Raw genomic sequence first — 17,405 nt, 5'->3', positions numbered from 1 at the left:
GCACAAACAATACATAAGATCTTGCTACAACAATATCATTCAATACCATATTTGTATAATTGTCTTCCAACTGCCACTCTCAGGCTGTGCCACCCCCCTCTTGTAATACATATTCACATCACACATGCTCTCTCTCTCTCTCATAATTCATAACAATGAAAATGGGAAAATTACAGTAGTGTCTGAAACAAGGGGAAACCAAGAACTTAGAAACACACTACATTCTTTTCTTTTTCAGACACGTATAAAATTACATCCTAAAATGCTGCAGGAGTTGATTCTGATCGCCAACTTGATTGAAACCAACAAAGAAAACCACTTAGGGCATTAGTGAGCATACTTTGTGTCTGTGAGGGTTGGGGTCTCAGACTGAAAAGGAGAAAGGAGCAAGGTGGCTCCATGCGCCTGTTTCCTACTTGGTCCGCCAGGATGCAGACTAGCAGCTTCCTACCACCATGCCTTCTCCAGAATGATGCACTGTCCCTTAACTGGGAACCAAAATACCTCTTCCCTTCATCAAGGGGCTTCTACTAGGTATCTGGTCATAAGAGTCGGAGAAGTACCTAATGCCAAAAGTAAAGATAAAACTTTAAGACTTTGAAAAGCCAGGTGCAATGGTGAGTTTGGGTCTAATGGGGAGAATTTCCAGAGGCTGAGGAGATGATCATTTGGGAAGAACGTTTGATACGCAGGCATGTGGACTCTGTTTGTATCCCCAGCACCCATATAAGAAGCCAGAGATGACAGGTGTGCCTGTAACCCAGTGATGAGGGGCCACAGACAGTGATTTGGCTTGCTCCTAATCTGCCTAACTCCAGGTTCAGTGGGAGACCCATCTTAAGGGAATAAGAGAGTGATAGATCATGGGGCTGGAGAGATGGCTCAGAGGTTAAGAGCACTGACTGCTCTTCCAGAGTTCCTGAGTTCAATTCCCAGAAACCACATGGTGGCTCACAACCATCTATAATTCAATCTGGTGCCCTCTTCTGGCATGTAGGCAGAACACTGTATATGTAATAAATAAAAAATTAAAAAAAATAAGAGAGTGATAGATCAGGACACTGGGCATCCTCCTCTGGTCTCCATGTGAGGTTCTTCTCTGGCCTTGGAACGCATTTAGGTGTGTGTACCTGTATGCACACTGTGGACACACTACAAACACATACTCACAAACACATGCCTTGTGGGCCATGTCAATATGGGTGGCCTGTGCAGCCACCTGGGGCCATGGTGACAACCTGGTCCAAGCTGCTGCTGAAGACCATGTCTGCGTTCATGGTCCTGGGGTCCATGGTGATGTCCCTGCCCATCTTGCCTCCAGGGTCCATGTGGATGCTGGGGGTCTGGACTGCAACCTGTGACCATGTTGATGTCCAACAGCTGTGTCCCTGCTGTACCAGGCCAATCTGGTTGGTCAGTGATGTCAACCAGGGTCATAGTATTGTCTAGACCAGGACTGTGGCAGAGGGCCATGTCTGAGTCCGTGGCCCTGTAGCATCCAGGGCCTGTGTTGATGTCTATAGCTCCTGAGACCATAAAAACCTGTGTTGATGTGTGTGTGTGTGTGTGGTGGTGGTGGGGGAGTCTAGGCTGCCACCTGGGGCTATGTTGGTGTCTTAGGGCCATGTTGTTTTGGGGGTCATGTAGATTTGAATAGTCTGCACAGTCATCTGAGACCATGGTGACATCCTGGCCCAAGCTGCTGCCTAGGACAATATGGGACTGGGGTCCTACCGCAGCTTGGGTTTTTATTGCTGTCTGTTGCCCATATTTCCACAAAAGGCTATATAGATGCTCAGAATCTGTGTAACACTTTGTGGCCATGAGGGTGTCTTAGTGTCATGCTGCCACCAGAGACATGCTGATCTGAGTTACCTATGCTGTCACCTGGGGCCATGGTGTCTTCTGGACCAAGGCTGCTGCAGAAGGTCATATCTGGGTCTGGGCCCCTATAGCAGCCAGGGTCTGAGTTGATATCCGGGACTCCTGTTGTTGCCAAGGGCCTTGTGGATGACCCATGTGGGGGTCTGGTCAGCTACCGTAGACCATGCCACCTGGAGCCACAGAGATGTCAGGGCATCTGCCTAGGGCAAGATTGTTCATCCATCCATGACAGGGACCCCATATAGCAAGCTGACACAGCAGCCCTCAGAGGGAGTGAAGTTCCCTGTCTACTGTTAGGTTTTATAGACAAAAGTTGCAGGATTACATCAGTAGGTACAGGTTGGCTTCTGATTGGTTGACATTTGGGAACAATTAGGAGCATTTCTCAAAGTCATATTTTGGCATGAAATACCTGTGTACCAATTATTTTCCATTGGTCAGGGCTGAGAGGGAACATTCTGTGGTTTCTATGGCATTGTCTTGTTACTTGCAGGTGGCCTGTTGTACACAGATACCAATAGTTTTCAGAACTATATCCTGGAAACTACAAGGGGTTTTGGCCTACCCTGGAGTTTCTTTTGTGGCCAAACAGTTGCCAGGAACCAAGCATCTAGGAGGCTGGTGGTGGGGGAGGGGGATCTAGAGTTTCTTTGTGTTCAGTTTTGTCCCTAGACTCCAGGAGGCCACAGGATCTGGAGTTTCCTTGTGTCAGAGGCCTACATGTCTTTTCTGTAGCCTATCATGACTGCTAAAGCAGGGGCTGAGTGAGGGACTGGTCCCTTTATGTCTAAATTATTAGAAGTGAAGCCCTTGAGTTTAGTTTATCCCTTTCATTCATCCTCTTCTATAGGTAACCCAATCCTGGGTTACTAGTGGACAATTTTTATTGTTATCTTGTCCCATATGCGAGGAAGTTTTTCTTTGACTTAGCATCTCAACCAGGGAAAAGGGAAGATGTATTCTTTCCTGTGCTACTTTCTGCTGACTTGGGGTGTCATAGTCAGGGGTCCAGGTAGGCTGAAGTGCTAGTCAAAAGCAAAGAGGGAATTTAGGCAGTGGGGTATTTATCAGAAGCATCTTGTTGGCAGACTCTGTTGAAGAAACAGGGAGTGTTCACATTGGTTGGACTGGTTTACATCCATAGCAAATCTAGAGTTCACAGCATCAGTCTTTGCCAGGCCTATAAGATGAGAGTTTTTCTCTCTGTGGAAGAGGGATGGAACAGACTGACCTTATTTGGTCTAGGCAAAAGGGGTACAATCAATTCTCCAATGTCCTGTTGCTTGTGCACAGTCTAGGCCAGGTCCTGGCAGCAGGTGTGCACTGGGGCATCTTGCCCCCTGGTCAGTGTTGTGTAGACATCGAGGTGTCCTGTAATCTTCTTTGGAGACTTTGGGGCACTGTCAGGATTTGGAATTCTCTGATATTATAAGTTTTTTTAGTTAACATTTTAAATGCAATATTCTGTAGATCTCTGGAAGCATTAAGATTGTTATCTAGGTAAATATGGATAGACAACTTTGTTTTTATTTATTTGTTTTAAGCCTAGCCTTTGAAAACATATACAAGGGACTGAGTAAGGTTTATTCTTGTTATAAAGATTGTACTTAGTATGACTACAATGACAGTGTAGGATGTATTTGGAGAACTGGATTCAAACTGAGAGGTTGTGGAGGGATGTTTTACTCAGAGCCCTCCAGCCTGACTGTAAGTTGTCTTACCTTAGCAAACAGACAGGACATTTAAAGAGACAGAGTAACTTAAAACTGTTGGTGACAAGAATATACATCTGCTGTAGATGGAACAGGCAGGATTTTTGCATGTAATGTGTGCCCTACAGGGTCCTGGAAAGGCACGGCATTCTGTAAACAAGCCATGTATAGCAGAGCCAGTGAAAGAAGAAAACTTTCAGTGACCATAATAAAAGGCAAAAAGGTAAATGAATTATGTCTGGCAGCAGAGTTTGTTGGCAGAAGCTGACTACATTGTCCTCTGTCTAGGCTGAGGGAAGGGGGTAACTCAGTAAAAATAAAATACCCTTATGTTCTTAAAACCATTATCACCTGGGTGATTGTTAAATTACAAAGTTTACATAACTTTTTTTAGAACAGGAAACTTAAATTAACAGAATAGATTTCATTGCTCCTTAAAAGGGGAAGGCACAAGTCAGAAATAGGAGTCTCTTGCTCTACCAACTAAGGTGCTCTCCCAGTCCCACAGCTCTTTGTCAGTGATTGGCCATGCATGAAGGACTGGTTAAATGTGCTTACTTTTTTCCTGGTCTAAGTTATGTGAAAAAGTTGAAGCAACCACACGTCTGATAGAGAACCTATGTAAAACTCAACAGTGACATAAACAAATGATCCAAGTGAAAAATGGGCAAAAGACATGAACTAAGGACATATAGATGGTAACATCATATTAACCTATTACAACCTTTACCTTGGTCATTGTTTGAGTTGGCTGCTGGCCGCACAAGGTGAGGCACGGCACAGAAAGACTGCATCCAGACAACAGGGGAGTACTGGTCTACAGCCAGCAGCTGTGGTGATCCATCTCCCATGCAAGCTGCTGTGTGTAGCCACCATAAATGACTAAAACCTGTATTTTTCCCATGGAAGCAAAAGTATAAAGTATACAGACTACAAGGGAGGGGAACAGGGCTGGTGAGCACAGAGTGTAGTTGGCTGTCAGTGTTCCTGAAAGAAAAAACATTTTTTCCAACATTTTAAATCACAATCCCAGATTTTTTGTTTTATGTCCTTTCAATGGGTCAGGCAGAGATCTAGAGATGTGGACGGTATCTGTTCCATGTTAGGTTGCATCCCAGTCAGGTCTGTACTGTCAGTACCATCAAGACAAGAGAAACAAAAAAAAAACACAGCACTTAGACAAAACAAAGGGACCCATCTCAAAGACTTGCAAGTTTCAGATTCATGGTCGGGAGGCAAACTCCCCAGTAGCTACTCAGATTCAGATGATGCATTAATTAGACAGCTTTTTACCCAAATTTAGATTCCGATAGCAGAATTCCCTCCCAGACAAGAAACCAAAAAGCTGAGACATCTCTCAGCAACTCTAGATCTGACCTTATAGCACGTCTGCCAAGGTCTTCTTGATCTGTTTCTTACAGTTTCAGATTGTCCACCAGTGAACTAGAATCAGAAACATAAAAGTCGCAAAAAGGTAAACTCACAAACCTGTCACAGAACTCAGGACACAGAACTTGACAGGCCAGCACAATGGATAACACAGAAACAAACAAAAAAAAGCCTAACAGAACATTTACCCGTCTGGTTGGAAACTTAAACCTTTAGTAGGTCTGGGGTCCTGGGGATCCCGGACGAGCCCCCATATGTTATGCCCAAATTGCAAAGTCCCCAGAGACCACCAGGAAGACAGACCCACTAATCCAGCCATAACAGGGACCCCATCTATCAAGCTGTCACAGCAGCCCCCAGAGGGAGTGAAGTTCCCTGTCTATTGTTAGGTTTTATAGACAAAAGTTGCAGGATTACATCAGTAGGTACAGGTTGGCTTCTGATTGGTTGACATTTGGGAACAATTAGGAGCAGTTCTTAAAGTCATATTTTGGCATGAAATACCTGTGTACCAATTATTTTCCATTGGTCAGGGCTGAGAGGGAACATTCTGTGGTTTCTATGGCATTGTCTTGTTACTTGCAGGTGGCCTGTTGTACACAGATACCAATAGTTTTCAGAACTATATCCTGGAAACTACAAGGGGTTTTGGTCTATCCTGGAGTTTCTTTTGTGGCCAAACAGTTGCCAGGAACCAAGCATCTAGGAGGCTGGTGGTGGGGGAGGGGGATCTAGAGTTTCTTTGTGTTCAGTTTTGTCCCTAGACTCCAGGAGGCAACAGGATCTGGAGTTTCCTTGTGCCAGAGGCCTATGTGTCTTTTCTGTAGCCTATCATGGCTGCTAAAGCAGGGGACTGAGTGAGGGTCTGGTTCCTTTATTTCTAAATTATTAGAAGTGAAGCCCTTGCGTTTAGTTTACCCATTTCAAGGGTTCATTCTAGCCTTCCTGGCCCACTGGCTGATGGTAATGAGTTAGATGATAAATTAACATAGACAGTCACATGCCTTCCATCATCAGAATAGCAGAAATATAAGAAAACAATTTGGCCTAACAAGAGAAATTGCTTGTCAAATTGTTAAGCAATGTTTGTCTGTGCCTTTCTTACGAGGAAGCCCTCAAGGACTGCTTCCTAATCATTTATGGCAAATGGATATTACTTATGTTGTAGAATGTGGCAAATTAAAATATGCGCACGTGGAAGTCGATACTTAGTCTGGGTTCTTGATGGCCACTACACAGACTGGGGAAGGCACTAAACTTGTGATAACTCACTGCTTAAAATGTTTTTCATATACAGCAATTCCTAAAATTATAAAAATGGATAGTTGATCCGTACATATTAGTAAAGCATTTCAGCAATTTTGTTTCCAACAGAAAGCTGAACATAAAGCATGCATTCCTTATAATCCTCGAGGACAAGGAACAGTCAAAATTGCTCATGGCACTTTGAAAACACATCTTCAAAAAATAGAGAAGAGGAATTACATCCCCAGTCACCACATAACATGAATCATGCCCTCTTCATTTTAAATTCCTTGACTGTTGATGCCTCTGAGCAATCTGCTGTGGGTAGATTTGGCATGACATTCAAATGACTTTTGCTCAAGTGAAATGGAAAGACCCTTGCACTTGATGTTGGAAAGGATCCAACCCTGTTTTAATATGGCATTGAGGGTATGTTTGTGTTTTTTCACAGGAAGAAAATGAAGCTCAATGACTGCCTGAACATTTGGTGTGGACGCTGGTGCTCTCCCAGATGAGCTGGAGTGAGATCTGCTGAACCTATGCTCCTGACCCTCTGATGTCATCATTCTGCAATCTTGAGAAGGGGAGGAGAGGATGACAATGATCCCCGCCTTCTTGATAAACCTGCTGCACCAACTCTCCAGACCTCTGAGAGTTGTAATCATTCTGGATTCAGTCAGGGACTGAACATTCAGCAGTTTACCCACATGATATCTTGGGACATGGAACTAGTTTTTTTGCCAGTAGAAACTCATTTCTGTTGTTGAAATAGAAAGCCTGGAAAACAGAATATCATTGTAACTCAGAATTAAGTGCTATACTGGTTGAGAAACCAAATTGGAGGTACTAAAGAGACATCCCACCCACTGTACCCACCCCCACTCACCCCCACACCCACCCCTGTCAAAACTGATGGGTAGGAATGAGACCAAAACTTTGCTGCTCATATTCATTATCTGGGACAGTAGTAGTTCACATTTATCTTTGGAAGTTAGAAGCATCAATGCACTGGACTTTAAGAGAGGGAGAAAGAAAAGCTTCAAAATTATGGAGTTACTCAGACCCCATCCATCACAAGAACATTCTATTGTCCTTTGATTGAATAAAAATCTAGAATTGTAATCTAACCAGTTGTGTTCCCATTGTTAACACTCATGCTAGAATTATGGTATTGACCAGTTAATGGTTGTAACAACTTCTATTCACAGTGAAAGTGTTAATGGATGGGGAAAAAGTCAGATATCATTCTGAGAGGGATTTGCCATAATGCAAATGAGTCTTTAGATTCAATGTTATTAAAAAGGCAGATTTGGATCTTGATGCAGCTAAAACTGATAGGAACTTCCTGGATCAATTTTAAAAAGGCCATTTCATCATGGTCATTTTTATTCCTTTTACAGGAGATATTGTAGCCATAGGAGCTTGGTTGTTGCTTGACATTGTCAAGTTGCTTGTGAACTCTCGATGGAAAGCTGGCTCAGAGGTAAATGACATCAAGTACATATTTATTCACCCTTAACCTTTTGTAAACAGAGGCTGGTAGTCAAAGATGGGTATGATCTTTTTGACTCAAGTCAACCTAAAACAGGGAAGGCATGGTGGAATGTGTGTACTAATGGCAGATAAGTCTGGAAGGTTAAATAGGACAACCTAAGACAGACACACTCATCTGTTTGTCTGTGGCAGAAGCGCAGGTGTTAATGATTAAATTAAGAAGGGTAAGTGTGGAAGCCTACAGAAGTGGCTCTGCTCCATATTGACTTTAGGTCAGAGAGTTCAAACCCATTCTTGCTCTTTCAAGTCTACACAACAGGATGTCTGACCTAAGGGGTGACTACTGCAGAATGTTTGGCCTGAGGTGTGGTCACTGGATGTCTTGCCTAAACAACAGAATACAGGATATGGTTACCTGATAGTTCAGGTATTAAAAAGGCACTTACTTCTGATTGTGCTTTGTATCACTGGTAAGGCAGTCTTTTGCCTTCTCTCCCGTTTTGATCTTAGTATATAAGAACTTTGAGCAACAAACTTGAGACAGATCACAGTATTCACTGGATGCCCTCTAACTCTATCTTTTGTCTTTAGTCTGTTTCTTTCCTCAATCTGCACTCATTCCTCAGGTATGAACTGAACTATTTGGCTGGGCCAGACACATCTCTGTGACAACTAAATTGGACACCCATCTGTTACCCTGCACCAAGACCAAATTCAAGCGAATAAAACAATTCCAAGTGAGACCTGAAACAATGAATGATCTTTAACAGAATTAAGATATTAATGGTTTTCAGAGACTAAATTACAAATTAGAAAATCATGCCCATTGTGTCTTTCATTCTACATTGTGTTGATAGCAGGGTAGGTGGATGTCTCAGTTTCTTTTCTATTTCTATGATAAAACACCAAAAGCCACTTCAGAATAATGGTCTTATTTATTTCTTTTATTGTACCACCCAGGGAAGTCATAACTGACTCAAGCAGGAACCTGAACACAAAAACTGAGGCAGAGTCCCTGGAAATCTACTTCTTACTGGGTTGATTCTCAAGCTCTCTTTACCCTATTTATTACCCTATTAATTATGGCCTCCTCATCAAAACACTCAGATGTGGAAAGATTCACATTGAGCTGTGCCCTACCATATCAATCATTAGTCAAGAATATGTACTACAGGCTTGCTTACAGTGGTGGTGGAGTTCTCAATTTATGTTTATTCTTCCAAAATGTCTCTAACTTGTACCAATTTGACATAAAGCTAACCATTACTATGGATAATAGCATTTGTTCATGTGGTTCAATTACCAGGCATCTTTAAAAAAAATCTGAAGCGATGGGTTGAAAAGTGATCTGAAGTTGGGAAGAATTAAAGAAAAATTAAGACATAGCAGAGAGTGAAGATAAACTTCTCCATGCATCCTGACCTCTTCGGCTATTCATGAACTTTTTACCCCATGTCTTACTAGAGATCTACTAACAAAATCAACTTACATGATTTTCAATGTTGCTTACACATGGTGTGTTGGCACAGGTCCAATTTTAAATTTTCTCAAGAGATGCTCATTCTTGGTACAGTCATGGTATAGACATAAATCACATTACGGCACATGAGTCAGGAGAAGTTTTTCACAACATATTTTTCAGACTCTGTCATATCATGAAGTTCTATGCAGAGCTTCAGGCCTGAGTATTTCTGATTCCTCCAATGAGTATCATAAGGGATGGATAGAAAGAAATGGAAGGTATGAGTGACTCCCCTGGTAAGCAAAAAGAATCATATATATGTATATGCTTGCAGGTAAGTGAGATACATAATATGTCTGAATACTCTTGACCTGTACAATCAATGCTTAGTCTCCAAACTGAGCAAACATGGATGAGGTGTACTTTTTGTTTTTTGTTATCTTGATCTTGAATCTTCCTGTCTTCTTGTGTCATTTGACAGCCATCAATTGCTTTTGGAGATTAAGTTACACTAAAGATCTGGATAAAGATTTCATACTCAGAATTGTTCTTGTCCTCCAAACCATTCAGAAAATGTATTTTAATGAATTTTTGAATGAGAAGTAAGTACTTGTCTTTTTTTCTCTCTCTCTCTAGCTATTTTCTTTAATAATTTGAGCGAGTTTTGATAATACAGTTTTGATAGTACAAGGGCAGACACTGCATATACTTTTTGTCTTCTTAAAGACATTACTTTGCAAACCAACAAAACTTATTTTGTACTTTGCTGGTTACTAATTTACTATTTTAAAGTGGAAAATATAGTATTTATCTTTCTACTGCCTAAGATGTTAGAAGTCAAGAGATATGACATTCCCTACGTGCTTCCATGGTAGACATCAATACTCATGACAGCTGTGGTCCAGGGATTCCCCTTAGAAACACAATTAAAACCACACTTACAAATCGAGCATTGAGAGATTTAAGAAAACTCTCTCTTAACAGCTGCTAATGTTTCTCCCATCATCTTGTATTTCCTCACACATTTATAAAAGGCGATCTGCTCTCTGTGTCCCTCATCTTGGGAAGTCTCTTCGTGCAGTTATTTAGCAACTCTTTCAAATATTGTCTCATGTACCTTATTATACCAAAAGAAGTATGCCTTCTAAAGCTGTGACAACAAAAATAAGCTTTCTTCCAGCTGTGACTTTGTTTATGCTGTCACATTTTATTCTGTTTCATTTCTGCATCTGTGCAGTTCTGGATTTGGGCTTTCCTAAATGCTTGGTGTTTTCTCTATATCGTAGGCAATACATTTTCAAATCTGACAAACTGTTTTCAACTCTGGACAAAATATATCATACAAATAGACTGAAGACAAAAATCTACATGCTTGTCTAAATAGAGGCAGAAAAAATACAGACAAAATTCAGCAGGCTTTCATGTTAAATGTACTATGAAGAGTAAAACTGGAGGAAACACGCTACAGCATACTAAAGGTAGTAGATAAAACTACACCCAGCACTTGTTTAAGTGGAGTAGATCTTGAAACAATCCTAAATAAATCAGGAATGACTTGGAGCTGCACACTACCCCTATTACTTTTCAGTATCTAGTACCAAGCACGAGTACAGTCATAAGGCGATAGAGAACATCAAAAGAACACACAGGGCAAAGGAAGAAGTCAAACAACCCCTGCTTGTAGATGGTCTCACGTTATATGTAAGGGCTTTTAGAAAGTTCTCCCATAAAATTCATACAAATGATAACAATTTCAGGAAACTTCCAGGATACAGAATCAACTTACAAAAATCAGTAACTTTTCTACACACCACCAACAAAAGTTGCTGAAAAAAAAAAATGAGCATGGAGACCCTGCCGTTCAGCACAGGCTCAAAAATACAGAAAAACAATTCAGAAGCTTTAAGGTTTCATGAAATCGAATGCACCAAATATTGTCACTGTTTTCTAGACTATTGCACTGTCTTCCAAAAAGATGTTTGTTGTGACTATAACCCGAAATATTCGTAAATATTTTTATCTGTACATGTTTTAAAAAGGATTGATTTACATTCCATCATTTTATTTACCATAAAATATTCCATGCAACAGTATTTTTTCTTTTTTGTTTTGTTTTTTATTTTTTTTGTTATTATTATTTTAAATAGCTTGTTTTACATGTCAATCCCAGTTCCCTCTCCCTCCCCTCCTCCCGCACCCCCCCATCACCCCCAGCCTCCCACCCTATCGCCACTTCCTTCCACATAGGGGATATCTAGAGTCTGTCATTTCACTCAGGGCAGGGTCCAGGCACTACCCTAAGATTCCAGGCTGAGAGAGCTTCCCTCTTTGTGTTATGGACACACGACGTCTGTTTGTATTCCAGGGATAAACACGGATCAACTGCTCAGGGCCCCATAGGTTGCCCAGGCCTCCTCACTGACTCTCACACTTGAGGGGTCTGGATCAGTCCCATGCTGGCCTCCCATCTGTCGGTCTGGGGTCCAGGAGCTCTCCCCTGTTCAGATCAGCTGTCTCTGTTGGTTTTGCCAGCCCATTCTTTGCCAATTTGCTCACGGCTCCTCTCTCTCTTTCACTGTGTTCCTTGGATTCAGTTCAGTGTTTAACTGTGGCTGTTTGCCTCTGCTTCCATCAGTCACTGGATGAAGGTTCCAGGATGGATATAGACATCAAGTTCATTATCAGGAATGGGCATTCGAGGTGATCTCTCCACTATTGCTTAGCTTGCCAATTGGTGTCATCCCTTTAGATCACTAGAGGTCACACTGGTGCCTGATCTGTCTTCTAACCTATGATTCCCTCTTCCCCCTATTTTACCCCCACTCAACCTTCCTGTTCCCTAATGACCTACTCTCTCTTCCTCTTCTCCCCCTCTCTTCTTCCCAGCTCCCACTCCCCCCACCCCTCACCGTGTTCCCCATCTGTTCAGAGGATCTTGCCTCATTCCTCTTCTCTTGGGTGCCATACATATCTCTTAGGTTCTTTCCTGTTTCCCCGACTCTCTGTCAGTGGAAGTGCAGACTGGCACTATCCTGATCCATGTCTAAAATCCATATATGAATGAGTACATACTATGTTTGTCTTTTTGGGACTGGGTTATCTCACTCAGGATGGTTTCTTTAGTGCCATCCATTTACCTGCGAATTTCAAGATTCCATTGTTTTTTTTTCTGCTGAGTAATACTCAATTGTGTAAATGTACCACATTTTCTCTATCCACTCTTCAGTTGAGGGGCATCTAGGTTGCTTCCAGGTTCTGGCTATTACAAATAATGCTGCCATGAACATAGTGGAGCAGATGCCCTTGTTGTATGAATTTGCCTCATTTGGATATATGCCTAAGAGTGGAATTGCTGGGTCTTGTGGTAGATTAATTCCCATTTTCCTGAGGAATCTCCATACTGATTTCCAAAGTGGCTGTACGAGTTGGCACTCCCACCAGCAGTGGAGTAGTGTTCCCCTCTCTCCACATCCTCTCCAGCATAAATTGTCTTCGGTGTTTTTGATTTTAGCCATTCTGACAGGAGTAAGATGGTATCTCAAAGTTGTTTTAATTTGTATTTCCCTGATGGCTAAGGATGTTGAACACTTTCTTAAGTGTCTCTTGGCCATTTTAGCCTCCTCTATTGAGAATTCTCTATTTATTTCTGTACCCCACCTTTTAATTGGATCCTTTGGTGTTTTGGAGTCTTGCTTCTTGAGTTCTTTGTAAATTTTGGAGATTAGCCCTCTGTCAGATGTAGGGTTAGTGAATATCTTTTCCCATTCTGTGGACTGCCTTTTTGTCTTGTTGGCTGTGTCTTTTGCCTTACAGAAGCTTTTTAGTTTCAGGAGGTCCCATTTGTTAATTGTTGATCTCAGTGTCTGTGCCACTGGTGTTATGTTCAGGAAGTGGTCTCCTGTACCAACTCGTTGAAGAGTATCTCCCACTTTCTCTTCTAAAAGTTTCAGTGTGGTTGGATTTATGTTGAGATCTTTGATCCTTTTGGACTTAAGTTTTGTACAAGGCAATAAACATGGATCTATCTGCAGTCTTCTGCATACCAGTACCCAGTTATGCCAGCACCATTTGTTGAAGATGCTTTCTTTTTTCCACTGTACAGTTTTAGCTTCTTTGTCAAAAATCAGGTGTTCATAGGTGTGTGGGTTATAATTAGGGCTTTCAATTCGGTTCCATTGGTCTACCTGCCTATTTTTGTGCCAATACCAAGCTATTTTCAGGACTATAGCTCTATAATAGAGCTTGAAGTCAAGTATGGTGATGCCTCCTGAAGTTCCTTTATTGTATAGGGTTGTTTTGGCTATGCTAGGCTTTTTGTTTTTCCATATAAAGTTGATTATTGTTCTTTCAAGGTCTGTGAAGAATTGTGCTGGAATTTTGATAGCGATTGCATTGAATCTGTAGACTGCTTTTGGCAAGAATGCCATTTTTATTATGTTGATCCTACCAATCCAAGATCATGGGAGATCTTTCCATTTTCTGGTATCTTCTTTGATTTCCTTCTTTAAAGACTCAAAGTTCTTGATATACAAGTCTTTAACTTCCTTGGTTAACATTATCCCCAGATATTTGATGCTGTTTATGGCTATTGTAAAGGGTGATGTTTCTCTGATTTCTTTCTCAGTCACTTCATCATCTGTATATAATAGGGCCACTGATTTTTTTGAGTTTACCTTGTATTCTGCCACTTTGCTGAAGGTGTTTATCAGCTCTAGGAGTTCCCTTGTGGAGTTTTTTGGGTCACTTATGTAAACTATTATATCATCTGTAAATAGTGTAAACTTGACTTCTTTTTTTCCTATTTGTATCCCCTTGATCTCCTTTTGTTGTCTTATTGCTGTAGCTAGAACTTCAAGTACAATATTGAAGAGATATGGAGAGAGTGGACAGCCTTGTCTTGTTCCTGATTTTGGAGGAATTGTGTTGAGTTTCTTTCCATTTAGTTTGATGCTAGCTGTTGGTTTACTGTATATTGTTTTTATTATATTCAGGTATGTTCCTATTATCCCTGATCTCTCTAGGACCTTTATCATGAAGGGGTGCTGGATTTTGTTAAAGGCTTTTTCAGCATCTAGTGAGATGATCATGTGGTTTTTCTTGTGCAGTTTGTTTATATGGTGGATTGCATTGATAGATTTTCTATTTTTTTAGCATATCTAAAATGTTACTTCCTTTGTTTTTGTCACTGTCCTCATGAGTTATTTCTCATTATCTTTTTATTTCAGTTTTTTTGGTTTTTTTGAGACAGGGTTTCTCTGTGGCTTTGGAGGTTGTTCTGGAACTAGCTCTTGTAGACCAGGCTGGCTTCAAACTCACAGAGACCCGCCTGCCTCTGCCTCCCGAGTGCTGGGATTAAAGTCGTGTGCCACCAATGCCCGACTTTATTTCAGTATTTTAAAACTTATTTGGTATGCTCTATTATTTCCATCATTGATTGAGATGAAAGAAATTAGAGTTGAGAAGAGGAACATTATAATACAGCCATGTAATCCTTAGAATGATTTCGGGATGCTTTAAAAGTTTATTACATATAATAATGATGGAAAGTCTAAAATAAATAAAATAATTTCAAGACAGATATACAATATCAAAATTAAGTAAGGAAGTTTCATCTTACAGACCTCTAGATATTTGAGGCTATTGATTTTGCCTACCGTCTTGAACTTGATTTTACGGCACTATTGGTGAACATACTACATTCTTGAGTCAAAGACCATGGAGAAATCTAGCTTATACTAATTTTTAAAAAGTTTTCTTATGTTACTGTTCCTATTGCTCTTACAGGTTGGGTACAATAGCAGGGAAGAACAGTCGTAAGTCTTAAATAGTTGCCACTCTTACTCAACTGGGAAACCCCTAAGCTACAATCATGACTGGTCTATCAAGATAAACAAAGAATTATAGCATGAATATTATGGGACTATCCCAATGACTTTTTGATTAGACTTAATACTACCTTAGCCAAATCAAAGACTTGCCTGGCTATGTTAATGCAGAGAATCTATTATTACCATTGTTAAATGTGCATAATTTTAAAACCAACTTTCAAACATCACATTTGTGGCTGCTCATTCCACAGTGTCACAGTATTTGTTTATTGACCACATGTGGGTCTCTGCTTATCATCATCTACTGTAAAAGAAGTTATTGTAATGAGCATTGAGTGATACCTTGTGTTTGCTTTTAATCATGCTGATGTTATTATTTGCTTAATACTAGGATGCCAATAATGGATTATTGCTTGCAAATTCTATCACAGGGTGTACAAAATTCTGCATTTAGTGTGAATTGTTTGTGTTTGAAGTAATATGCTAGATTTTAGATAAGAATACTCATCTGAGGAGGTACTAGGAATATCTGTGGATGTCCAGAGGAACTTTCTCTCATTAGGTTTATATCACATCTCTCTTAGGTGTAATTTAATACTAAAGATGAAGAGAAAAATATATATACACTTCTGTACAATCAGGACACGGATAATATTTTGAATGTACAATGCATATATACAATGGTTGATCATTTCCAGGTGATACACATCTTTAAATTTTACTGGGAGGTTGAACTTACTGGTATTAACAGTCAGAATCAATAACAGCATGCAATTTTTCCTTATTATTTTTCATTTTTTTCTTGGCCACAGAATGGGTGTTTTTTGTTAGCCAGACCTTTCCAACATGAACTAAGCTGGTGATGTTCTCAAATTACACAGCAAAGTTACAACCAACTGCACCTTCTTAAAATAGTTATTCTAAAAACTTTTATGGAAATTAAAATTCAATATTCTAAACCCAAACAAATAAGTACAGCATTGATAAAATGATAAGATAATATGACAAACTAAACTTTAAATGATCCTATTTATCACAGGCACATATACCTAAGAAAACTTTTGCCTCATCAGATATATAATAGCTATTAATATACATCTTGCTTCAGTCAACATTTCCAGCTACAAATAGAAAGATGGAATGAAAATATTACAAAATATAGAAAGGATGATAGATGCAAATAAAGCCACTAATTATGAATGAAAGTTTTATGTGAATTCAAAGGCTTTATGAAAATCAATTTATGTTTTACAAATAGGCTTATTATGCAATCAGCTTTAATAACCTCAGCCAGTGCAATCTGATATATAAGAGAGTAACATGAACTAGATATGTGATAGGACTTATTGTTTGCTTTTGTTGGTTGTGAGTGAGGATCTTAAGACTAATGAATGAGATTTCTGGAAAGAATCTGCTGTATAGTTGAAGGACAGTGTGGAGACTTTTCTTCACAACTTTATGTGCCAGAGATGAAACAATTTCATTTTGGATTTTCATGATGAGAGGCATCTCATTTATGAAGTATCCCCTCAGTAATTTTCAAATTAATTTCATACCTAAAATACTACCCACTCTCTGAATATTAGGAGTAACCTCACCACATATATTCTAAAGGAGATATAATTTAGTTCACACTGTACATTGCATTTGAATTGAAGATTGTCATGCTTGGATTGTCACTGTGAACTATCACTTTGCCTTCCTTTTAGTTTGGCACCCTGAAAGTACCAACTACTTCTGGCATTGGCTTTTGCCATGGAGAACAATTGCATTTATCTGAAGACACTCTAGCATGGGCCACCAGGAATGAACAGGTTGGTTCAACCAAATGGTTAGTCTTTAAACTAGACATAAAAACTGATATTTTGCAGTACAGTTTATATACTGAGGCATGGTACAACGTGTTTTCCAGGTCTAAGTGTTCTCTTGTCATCTTTTATTTAGGTAACATATTTGCTACTATTTTACAAACACTTAACTTTAAACTTAAAATGACATAATGTACTATGTGAAATATGAACACCATTTAATAGACCTGTCAGTAAAGAAAACAGATTTCCTAATTTCCTAACATGCTACACAGGAATGTAATTATAGTATGGAACACATTATTTACCTATCTTATTATATCCTCATACACAAACACATATATGATACACACTATTTTCCTTAAATTCCAAGCTCTGTGTGTAGTGCATTCTGCAGCCCTGGTTTCAGGAAATCTCCTCAGGAGGTAAAGGCTGTCTGCTGTTTTGATTGCATCTCATCTCTTGACCAGAGAATGAAATTTCCAATGAAACAGGTAAGACTATATCTTATGGAGATATTCTTCAGATTGGATGGTATTCCCACTACAGAAGGAACTCCAAGGTTCTTGGCATGGAATAAAGT

Source organism: Mesocricetus auratus, unplaced genomic scaffold (assembly GCF_017639785.1).
Source record: "Mesocricetus auratus isolate SY011 unplaced genomic scaffold, BCM_Maur_2.0 Super-Scaffold_100676, whole genome shotgun sequence".
NCBI classification, from domain to species: domain Eukaryota; kingdom Metazoa; phylum Chordata; class Mammalia; order Rodentia; family Cricetidae; genus Mesocricetus; species Mesocricetus auratus.
This window is presented reverse-complemented; position numbering follows the sequence as displayed.